Source organism: Crocuta crocuta, unplaced genomic scaffold (assembly GCF_008692635.1).
Source record: "Crocuta crocuta isolate KB4526 unplaced genomic scaffold, BGI_CrCroc_1.0 scaffold382, whole genome shotgun sequence".
Classification (NCBI taxonomy): domain Eukaryota; kingdom Metazoa; phylum Chordata; class Mammalia; order Carnivora; family Hyaenidae; genus Crocuta; species Crocuta crocuta.
In genome coordinates, this window is record NW_027531873.1 from 1,835,116 (window position 1) to 1,847,173 (window position 12,058).

Sequence of the window (12,058 nt, forward strand, 5' to 3'; positions counted from 1 at the left end):
GAGAATACAAACAATGCTCTTGGAAATTAAAAACATGACAATCTCAAAAAGTTAAAATTCGGAGTGCCTGGCTGGCTCAGTTGGTAGAGCTTGCAACTCTTGATCTCATGGTCATGAGTTCAAGCCCCACATTGGGGATAGAGATTATATAGAAAAATAAAATCTTAAATAAAGGTAAATTTTAATAGAGTTGGAAGTTAAAGTATAAGAACTTATACAGAAAGTAGAATAAATGGAGAAAGAGATGGAAAATAGTAGATCAATCCGGGAAGTCCAACATTCAACCATTAGGGATCACACAAAAAGTGGAAGAAACAAAGGAGAAGAAAAAATTAAACACAAAGCCACAAATTATATGTGAAAATGTCCTAGATTTGGGGGAGTAGAGGTGGGACGCAGATCTCTATATTGAAAGGAGGCATTAGATACCATGAACAATAAATGAAAACCTACACCAAGGCTCAGAATCATGAATTGGAGATCACCAGGGATAAAAAGGTTTGAAAAGGTCCCAGAGGATAGAAACTGGACTTGAGGAGACAAGAACAAAAACAGGAGATCAGTGTTATGGGCTGAACTGAAGTTGAAGCCCTAACCTTCAGTACCTAAAAGAATATGAATAGATTTGGAGCACCTGGGTGACTCAGTTGGCTAGGCAACTGACCTCGGCTCAGGTCATGATCTTGTAGTCTGTGAGTTTGAGCCCCCTGTTGGGGTCTGAGCTTAGAGCCTGGAGCCTGCTTCGGATTCTGTGTCTCCCTCTGTCTGCACCCACTGCCTCCTATCACGCTCTGTTTCTGTCTCTGTCTCCCTCAAAAATAAAGAAACATTAAAAAATTCATAAAAAAGAATATGATTAGGTTTGACAATAGGATATTTAAAGGGGTAGTTAAGTAAACGTGATGGCTTTAGGGTAGACCCTAATCCAATATGACTGGTGTCCTTTTCTTTTTTTTTTAAGTTTATTGATTTATTTTGAGAGACAGAGAGAGTAGGGGAGGGGCAGAGAGAAATGGAGAGAGAGAATCCCAAGCAGGCTCTGCACTGATAGTGCAGAGGGGCTCAAACCCACCAACCAAGAGATCATGACCTGAGCTGAAATCAACAGTCAGATGCTCAACTGAATGAGCCATCCAGGTACCCCTGATGGGTGTCCTTCTAAGAAGAGGAGATTAGGACTGAGACATATACTGATGGAAGGCCATCTAGAATCATGGAGAAAGGATGACTATCTACAAGCCAAGAACAGAGGTCTCCAAAGAAATTAGCTTTGCTGACCTTGATCTCAAGAGTTCTAGCCTCCAGAATTGTAGGAAAATAAATTTTCATGCTTTAAGAGGAAAAAAGGTTCTATTGGAAATAAAAGGTCATATGTAAAGGAATTGAATGAGAATGCTATTAGAAATTTTTAGATTTTATTTTAAAGTAAGATCTACACCCAATGTGGCGCTCAAACTCACAACCCCAGGATCAAGAGCCAAATGCTCTTCTGACTGAACCAGCCAGGCACCGCAAGAATGCTGTTAGAATTCTCAACAGCAATTAGAGGGTAGAAGATATTAAAGAAATTATCTACAATATGCCAAGGAGAATGATTTTTAACCTAGAACATTACACAGCCAAATTATAATTCAAATGAGAGTAAAAAAGACATTCAGAGGCATTCAGGGACTAGGGTCTGACCCACTCTTTTTTAGTTCCTGTTCCTTTGGGTGTGCCTTGGCTAGCTAAGGAATAGGACCAATTTCCCCAAATTGTTCTCAATATTATTGTCTTTTAGGGGCGCCTGGTGGCTCAGTTGGTTAAGCATCCAACTTTGGCTCAGGTCATGATCTCACGGCTCTCATGAGTTTAAGCTGTGCTGGCAGCTTAGAACCTAGAGCCTGCTTTGGATTCTGTGTCTCTCTCTGCCTCTCCCTCTCTTGTGCTCTATGTCTCTCTCTTTCAAAAATAAACATTTAGAAAAAAACCTTTTAAAAATATTGTCTTTTATATAAACACTTTAACCTGTTCAGGACTATTTAATGCTAAGAATTGTAGGAAAATGAACAAGATGGATGAAAACGGTAAATAATGAGACATTTCACAATCTTCAAGAAACAATAATAATAGTATTAGGTGTTTACTCACATTTCTATAACACTTTATAATTGAAAGACTTTTTTTTTAACATACTTGTATGAACTGAGAGATAGTGGAGAAACTATTTGGCTTAGAAACTGGCACATGATAGATGCCTATGGTATACAGATCCTAAGGTGATCCCCAGTGATTCCTCATGTCTGGTATTCAGACCTTTGTAACTCTCCTCCCCTTGAGTTCAGGTGGAACTTGTGACTTTGTTCTAACCAATAGAAAGTAGCAGAGGTAATGGGATATCACGGCTGGGATTATGTTACATCACATAAGGCTTCCTTTGGCTAGCAGACACACTCCAGTGATCTCCGCTGGCTTGATGAAGTGGCCACATTGATAAATCCTATGTGGAGGGAACTGTAAGCAGCTTCTAGAAAAAGCAAGTAGCCTCTGCAGCTGAGGTTGGCCTTTAGCTTCCAGCCTCTAAGGGCCTTCAGTCCTACAGATGCAAGGAATTGAATTCTGCCGTCAAACTGAGTGAGCATGAAAGTGGGTTCTTCCACACTGAAGCCTGCAGATGAGAACACAGCTTGGCCAACACCTCGACTGCAGCCTTGTCAGACCCAGAGAAGAGGACCTTGTAAACTGCATCTGGACTCTTGACTCATAGGAACTGTGGGGTAATAAATGTGTGCTGTTCAAAGGCACTAAATTTGTTATACAGCAAAAGAAAACGACTACAGTGCTCAACAAATATAAATGGTTTGAAATGCAAATGAGGTTAGGGCTACTGTCTAATAGCCTTCTTTCTTAAAAAAATTTTTTTAAATGTTTATTTTTGAGAGAGAGAGAGACAGACAGACTGACAGAATGTGAACAGGGGAGGGGCAGAGAGAGAGGGACACACAGTATCAGAAGCAGACTCCAGGCTCTGAGCTGTCAGCACAGAGCTTGACAGACAGCACAGAGCCTGATGCAAGGCTTGAACTCACAAACCATGAATTCATGACCTGAGACAAAGTCAGACACTTACCCAACTGGGCTACCCAGGCGCCCCTAATAGCCTTCTTTCTGACTGTCCTGTTGTTTCTGGAGTGTTTAGCCCCTGCCCCACCTCATCTGGTTTGGTACAAGAGATTCTGATTGGTTTTTCCACCTGTCTTAGGATGATTTTTTTTCTTAAGACTTCATTTTTAAGTCATTTCTATACCCAACATTGGAATCGAACTCATAACCCCAAGATCAAGAGTCTCATGCTCTACTATGCTCTACCGACTGAACTAGCCAAGCTTCCCAAGGATGGTTTTTAATGTGCAATGTAGAGAGCTTCTGGTTTTTCTGCTCAGCATCCATTTGCCCCTGATTTAGTAACAGTATCCACTTCTTTGGGCAGGGGGGACTGTCTCTCCCCAACTTCCAATCATAATATGCTGCACTCTGGATCTAAGATGGGTACATGAACCAGGCCTGCTCACAGATTGGACCAGTTAAGGTCCTAGGACCCATGCCTGGCCAATTAGAATCTTGGTGTTTTTTCTTTTTTAGAATCTTTTTTATTAAAAAAAAAATTATTACTATTTTAAATTGACTCCATGCCCAATGTGGGGTTGGAACTCACAACCCTGAGATCAAAAGTCCTATGCTCTTCTGACTGAGCCAGCCAGGCGGCCCAGGCTTTTGTGACTTTCAACTAGTGTTCTGACTTCTGTCTTTTAGACCTGTCTCCTAACCAATTTACAAGTGACCCCATCATTTCTTCCAATCTTTGAGTGAGAAAAATATGTTTAGAGTCAGCAACGGATTCTAGACAATACTGTACTAACTACTTTGTAAGGGTGTCTCTAATCAATACCACCTTCTAAATCTTTATGGTTGTAGTCACCAAAGTTCTTCTTCTCTGGATTAGTGTTTCTTTTATTTTTTAAATATTTATTTATTCTTGAGAGAGACGAGGACAGAGCACGAGTGGGGGAAGGGGAAGAGAGATAGGGGGACACAGAATCCAATGCAGGCTCCAGGCTCTGAGCTGTCAGCCCAGAGCTCAATGTGGGGCTTGAATTCATGAACCATGAGATCATGACCTGAACCAAAGTTGGACACTTAACCAACTGAGCCATCCAGGGGCCCTGCAAATTAATGTTTCTGTTGGAAGCATATTCACTAAACTCTTAAGACAGGTTCTTCCTTCAGATGATGCGGCTATACCACATAGTTTTAAAATGTTTGTATCTGTGTTTCTTTCACAATCTTGTCACAGTAGTAAAAATCTAGGATATATTTTTGACCCCCTTGAAATTTCACTTATAGGCTTTGCCTAGTTAAATATACACAAGAATAATTATGAAGCCAATTCAATTTCCCCCCTAATCTTTAATAGCATATAAAGAAGTATTTAAAAAAAAAACAAAACCTTTCAATTGGCCCTAGGAAAACTTTGTCTTAAAATTTTTTTTTATTAATAAACTTTACTTTTTAGAGTAGGTTTAAGTTCAGAGCAAAATTGATTGGAAAGTACAGAAAATTCCCAAAACCCTCTGTCCTCCTCCCACAAACAATATCCCCCACTGTCAACATCTCCCACCACAGTGTCACATTTGTTTTAATCGAAGAACCCACGTTGACACATCATTATCTCCCAAAGTCCATAGTTTACATTGCAGTTCACTCTTCCTGTTGTGCAATTTGTGGATTTGGACAAGCATGTAATGACATGTATTTACCCTTAAAGTATCATACAGAGTAGTTTGCCCTAAAAATCCTCTCTGCTCTACCTATCACCCCTAATCCCTGACAACCACTGCTCTTTCTTCTGTTCCCATAGTGTTGCCTTTCCAGAATGTCACATAAATGGAATCATATAGGATATAGACTTTTTAGATTGGCTTCTTTCACTTAGTAACATGCATGTCATGTGTTGATAGCTAATTTCTTTTTAGCATTGAATAATATTCCATTATCTTAAAAATTTTTTTAAATGTTTATTTATTTTTGAGAGAGAGAGAGAGAGAGAAAGAAAGAGCACAAGCAGGGGAGGGACAGAGAGAGAGAGGGAGACACACAATCTGAAGCAGGCTCCAGGCTCTGAGTGTTAGCAAAGAGCCCCACTCGGGGCTCAAACTCATGAACCATGGGATCATGACCTGAGCCGAAGTTGGATGCTTTCAGTCATTATCTTTGAATGCTTGTTAATTTTCTGAGAAAGAGAGAGAGACAGACAGAGGGTGAGTGAGGGAGGGGCAGAGAGAGAGAGAGAGAGAGAGACATAGAATCCAAGGAAGCTTCCACGCTCTGAGCTGTCAGCACAGAGCTCGACCCCACAATCAAGGGAATGAGAAGAGAAGCTAGTTAGGAAAAAATATTTGTGAAAGACTCATCTGATAAAGGACTGTTGTTCAAATTATACAAAGAACCTACAAACCGTGAGATCATGACCTGAGCCGAAGTGTGACCCTTAACCAACTGAGCCACTCAGACGCACCTCCCCCCCCCCCCACTTCATTTCCTTCATGTACCATGGTTTATTTGCCTACTGAAGGACATTTTCGTTGCTTCCAAGTTTTGGCAATTATAAGTAAAGCTGTTCTAAACATTGATATGCGGGGTTTTGTGTAGATGTACATTTGGGTAAATAACAAGGAGCATGATTGCTGGATCAAGTGGTAAAAATATTTAGTGTTGTCAGGGCACCTGGGTGGCTTAGTTGGTTAAATGTCCGACTTTCGCTTAGGTCATGATCTTGCAGTTCGTGGGTTCGAGCCCCATGTCGGGCTCTGTGCTGACTGCCAGCTCAGAGCCTGGAGCCTGTTTCAGAGTTTGTGACTCCCTCTCTCTCAGACCCTCCCCTGCTCATGCTGTCTCTCTCTCTCTCCTAGAAATAAATAAAACATTAAAAAATTAAAAAAAAAAGAATATTTAGTTTTGTAAGAAGCTGCCAAACTGTCCTCAAAAGTGACTGTACCATTTTGTATTTCAACTAGCAATAAATGAGAGTTCCTGTGGCTTCACATGTCACCAACACTTAGTGTTTATGTTATAGATTTTAATCATTTTAATAGGCATGTAGTGGTAACTCTTTGTTGCTTTTATTTGCAATTCTTAATGACATATGATGCTGACATCTTTACTTGACATCCATACATTTTCTTTGGTGAGGTGGCTGTTCAGTTCTTTTGTCCAATTTAAAAATCAGATTGTCAGTTTTCTTATTGTTGAATTCTAAGTTCTTTGTATAATTTAGACAACAGTCTTTTATCAGATGAGTCTTTTGCAAATATTTTCTCCTGGTAACTAGCTTCTCTTCTCATTCCCTTGATTAAAGTAATTTTAAGGAGGGACGCCTGGGTGATTCAGTCCGTTAGTGAGTTAGTGATCTTGCAGTTAGTGAGTTCGAGTTCTGCATTGGGCTCTGTGCTGAACTCAGAGCTCTGTCTCTCAAAAATAAACATTAAACAAAAAATTTTTTAAAAATAAAAAATAAGTTAAAAAAAGTATAAAGTAATTTTAAGGAGTATAAGTAGTAACATTTGTGTATAACTCAATTGATCCAAAGAAATTTTGAGGTAGTCTAAATGTTTAGCATGAATATTTAATGAAAACCAGTGTTTATATGTATGATTCTTAGTATTGCTTTTTAACAATTTTTATTTTCAAATAATCTCTACACCCCCATAAGACTTGCCCCCATGACTCTGAGATCAAGAGTCAGATACTCTGCTGACTGAGGTATCCAGGTGCCCTGATACTCAGTATTATTTAATGTGTTTCTCTTAAGCTGGAAGTAATGTTATTCCCATAATTTAATGTAACATTACTATATTTTCTTCTGATTTTTAGGTTATGTATAGAGATAGGCCACAGAAATATTTTAAGTTTTAATGAATAATATATGTGCCTCAAACAACATATTAAATATTAAAACTATGTTAAGGAACACCTGGGTGGCTCAGTTGGTTGAGCGTCTGACTTCAGCTGAGGTCATGAACTCACAGCTCATGAATTCAAGCCCCATGTTGGGCTCTGTGCTGACAGCTCAGAGAGCCTGGAGACTGCTTCAGATTCTGTGTCTCCCTCTCTCTCTCTGCCCCTGCCCCACTCCCACTCTGTCTTTCTCCGTCTCTCAAAAACAAATAAAAATATTTTAAAAATTAAAAAAAAAACTGTTAAAGAAAATAGCACATTCAGGGGACCTGGTGGCTCAGTTGTTTAAGTGTCCAAACCTTGGTTTTGGCTCAGATCATGATCTCATGGCTTCGTGGACTTGAGCCCCATATTGGGCTCTGGGCTGGTGGCATGGAACCTGCTTGGGATCCTCTCTCTCTCCCTCTCTCTCTGCCTCTCCCCCACTTGCACTGTCTCTGTCTCTCTCAAAATAAATAAATAAACTTAAAAAACAAAGAAAATAGCACTTTCACAAGTGCAACCCAATTGTTTAAATAGAAGGCCAGCCCCACTTAAATAGATGATATACATAGCAATACCATGCTGTAAACATTGTTTTGAAAATGTGCGATGCAATGCGCTGTTCACATTAAATTCATATAATTATATGCTATTACATAAGAAGAACATTTCATTGAAACAAGCAACAGATAATTATTTAGTGTGTTTATTCACATGTATAAAAGTGTCTGGATTTAAGGAAATCCATTAAAGCCAAAATATAATTAAGGCTATAAGAAAAATGTGCATTTAAAACAATGGTTTGAAGATGGAAGGTATCGGTATATGTCATACGTGTTCCTAAATGCCACATAGATAGGATCTACAAAAGACTCTAGTTTTTAAGGGGCACCTGGGTGGCTCAGTCGGTTAAAAGCCTCTGACTTCAGCTCAGGTCATGATCTCACGGTCCATGGGTTTGAGCCCCGCGTCGGGCTCTGTACTGACAGCTAGCTCAGAGCCTGGAACCTGCTTCGGATTCTGTGTCTCCCTGTCTTTCTGATCCTCCCCTGCTCACGCTGTCTCTATCTCTCTCTCGAAAACAAACATTTTAAAAATTTTAGAATGTCTGTAATTCTTAAAAACTAAAGTTTTTTTTTTTTTTTTTTTTTAAATTTCTGAGAGAGAGGGAGAGAGAGACAGCATGAGCAGGGGAGGGTCAGAAAGACAGGGAGACACAGAATCCGAAGCAGGCTCCAGGCTCTGAGCTAGCTGTCAGCACAGAGCCTGACATGCGCTTCGAACCCACAGGCCGTGAGATCATGACCTGAGCTGAAGTCAGATGCTTAATCGACTGAGCCATCCAGGCGCCCCAAGAATTACAGAAATTCTAGACACTCCAACAGTATAAATGCCATACACAATATTTCCAAGCAAAAAAATATAAAAATAGAATTCATATTCAATTAGAACAAAAACAGTATGGATAATATAAAATTAAACTTTTGAGCAGCACTAACAAACCTTTTCTTATAAATAAATTCTCTTATGTAGGAGAAGTATACACACACATAAATTATCTGAGAGGTAGAAAAATTGATTTGAATTTTACAAGCTAATGGGAAACCAAAGATAAAGAGGACACTGTTGCTCTAGTTTTTATAGTTTCAAGAGTTTTTACCCCACTCTGTATTCACTTAGAGGGTACAATGTTGTTTTTCAAATTTTATTTATTTATTTTGAGGGGGAGAGAGAGAGAGAGCGCGCACACACACAAGTGGGGGAGGGGCAGAGGGAGAGAGAAAAAGAATCCCACATACACTCCACAGGGTCAGCACAGAGCCTGATGCTGGGCTTAGTCCCACAGACTGAGAGAGATCATGACCTGAGCTGAAATCAAGAGTCAGACACTTAACCAACTAGGCCATGCAGGCGCTTCTATTATTATTTTTTTTAATGTTTATTTATTTTGAGAGAGAGAAAGAGAGAGAGAGGCACTTGTGTGCACATCTGAACAATTGGGGGAGAGGCAGAGAGAGGAAGAGAGAGAATCCCAAGTAGGTTCCATGTTCAACACAGAGCCCAACACAAGGCTTGATCCATGACCATGAGACCACAGTCTGAGCTGAAATCAAGAGTTAGATGCCACCCAGGTGCCCTATCAGAAGGTACATTATTAAATGCAAAACTTTGACACAGTTTGTGCTCTTTGATTTTTTTCATTTGGAAAACAAAAAGAATATTCTGTGTAGAATTATATATCCTACTGAAGGTATTACCTTATAAATGCATACTTGTCTTTTTTCTTGTCCAGTTCCTTTTTATACCCGTATTCCATCATTTCCTGATTGTAATGGAGGAGCTGTAATGATCTAGTTAAAAACAAACTTTATTTCAAAGTTTTTTAAAAATTTATTTAAGTAATCTCTACACCCCACATGGTGCTTTAATTCACAACCCCAAGATCAGGAGTCCCATGCTCTTCCAACTGAGTCATCCAGGTGCCCCTTAATACAAACCTTATTTCAAAATAGATTTAATGGTTAACACTAATCAGTTGCTTGGGAAAGAAGCACAAACAAAACAGATCAAACATAAAAATCCACCACCAAAAGTACAAGAATGCAGACTGCTGAAAGAGAGAAATATATGTCAATAATTTTATATTAAGATATTTTCCTTTCTATCATTATAAGCATTCACCAGTTATGGAATTAATATACAATGTTATATTAGTTACAGGTGTACAACATATGTTCAACAATTCTATACATTATTCAGTGCTCGCCATAGTAAAGGTAAGTCACCATTTGTCGCCAAACAACATTTTAAATACTATTGACTATATTTCCTATGCTATACTTTTCATTCCTGTCACTTATGTATTTTATAACTAGAAGTTTATACCTTTTAATCCCTTTTATCTGTTTCATCCCATCTTCCCACCCACCTCCCCTCTGGCAACCATCAATTTGTTCTCTGCATTTAAGGGTCTGTTTGTTCATTTTGTTTGTTTCTCAGATTCTACCTATAAGTGAAATCATATGGTATTTGTCTTTCTCTGTGTGATTTCTTTAGCATAATACCCTCTAGGTCCATCCATGTTGACTTAAGTAGCAAGATCTCATTCTTTTTTAATGGCTGAGTGATGTTCCATTATATGTATGCCACATCGTCTTTATCCATCTCTTGATGGACACTTGTGTTGCTTCCATATCTTGGCTATTGTAAACAATATTGCAATGAAACATAGAGGTATCTTTTTGAATTAGCATTTTCATTTTCTTTGGGTAAATACACAGTAGTAGAATTACTGGATCATAAGGTTTTCTATTTTTACTTTTTTGAGGAACCTCCGTACTCTTTTCTACAATGTCTGCACTAATTTACATTCCCCACCAATAGTGCATGAGGTTCCTTTTTTTCTACATCCTTGCCAATACTTGTTATTTCTTGTTTTTTTTGATACTAGCTGTTCTGACAAATATAAGGTGATAGCACATTGTGGTTTTGATTTGCATTTCCCTGATGACTAGAGATGTTGAGCATCTATTCATGTGTCTGTTTGCCATCTGTATGTCTTCTTTGGGAAAATGTCTATTCAGTTCTTCTGCCTACTTTTAAATTGGATTGTTTGTTCAGTGTCACTTGTATAAGCTATTTATATATTTTGGATATTAACTCCTTATTGGATATATCATTTGCAAATATCTTCCATTCAGCGAGTTGTCTTTTTGTTTTGTTGATGGTTTCCTTTGCGGTACAGAAGTGTTTTCTTTTGGCATTGTCTCATACCGCATTTTCCTTTATATAAAGCATTATGAGCTCAACATTGGATGTTTTACAAATACCACTGATTTCGCAACCTTAATGATGAATGCTAGATTAATTCAAGTTAGAGCAACAGTTTTACTCTAAATGATAGAAAACACATCTAGGCTACTACTGGGAGAAAGGGATTGTCATAGTTTCTGAAAGTCAGCTTTGTAATTAGACTCTTGTGTGTCAGTGGTAGTAAACAAGTTCAAGGACTATTTCAAATCATGATTCAATAAGAGATAATCTTATCTTCTATTTTTTTCTTTGAAAAGTTTATTTATTTGAATAATCTGTATACCCAATGTGGAGGTTGAATTTATGACCCCAAGATTAAGAGTGGCATGCTCCTCTGACTGAGCCAGCCAAGTGCCCTTGTCTTATATTTCTATTCATCCTAAGAAATACTTGTGTGAGAATACCTACACATATATGTAATATATGTACCTATATATGTTTATGTAAATATGACAAATGCTTATAAATTTCTCATACAGACTTAGTATTAAGTAATAAGATCCCTGTTTTTCATAATTTGAGACAATGCAATTCTATACATACACATATATGTACTTATATACATTTACGTATATATGACAAATGGTCATAAATTTTGCATACAGACCTAGAATTAATAAGATCCCTATTCTTTGTAATTTGAGACAGCATAATTCTATAGGTATGAGATGGGCCTGGAAAAGTGTGCTTGCCCCTTCTAAGCCTAGCTCTCACCAGCATGTTAGATTTAGGGCAAGTTATCCTTCTATACCTCAGTCTGACTGCTACAAAATGAACAAAGTAGAGTTTTCCTCTTTAAAGAAAATTAAAATAAGGGCAAAGTGCAAAGTTACATCAGAAAAGTACTTATGCAAAGTCAAGGTATGACTAATGGTAATTTTCCTTTTAAAGTAATCTCTACACCCAATGTGGGCCTCAAACTCATGACCTCCAGATCAAGAGTTGCATGCTTTACTAACTAAGCCAGCCAGGTGCCCCATAATGGTAAAAATTTTATAGGTGATGTAGGAGGCTTTGAAAAGACTAATTTTGGGTTACCTGGCTGGCTCAGTCCGTGGAGTATGTGACTCTTGATCTCAGGGTTGTGAGTTCAAGCCCCACGTTGGGTGTGGAACCTACTTAAAGATTAAAATAATTTTTTAAGGCTACTTTTCCTGGGGTACCTGGCCGGCTCAGTTTGTGGAGCATATGACTCTTGATCTTGGGGCTGTGAGTTAGAACCCCACATTGCGTGTAGAGATTATTACTTAAAAATAAAATCTTTAAAAAA

At 38.4% G+C, this 12,058-nt stretch overlaps 1 long non-coding RNA gene across 2 annotated transcripts in view; it reads left to right on the forward strand.

The window, feature by feature from the left end:
- Positions 1 to 12,058, forward strand: part of LOC144238910 (uncharacterized) — a 36,364-nt gene that overhangs the window by 13,043 nt on the left and 11,263 nt on the right. Inside the window, exon 3 of one of the 2 annotated variants that reach the window (XR_013337257.1) lies at positions 9,691 to 9,752. The exons of the other annotated variant lie outside the window; for it this stretch is intronic. This is a non-coding gene — a long non-coding RNA (uncharacterized LOC144238910). The remainder of the gene's footprint in view (positions 1 to 9,690; positions 9,753 to 12,058) is intronic. 2 annotated transcript variants of the gene reach the window in all.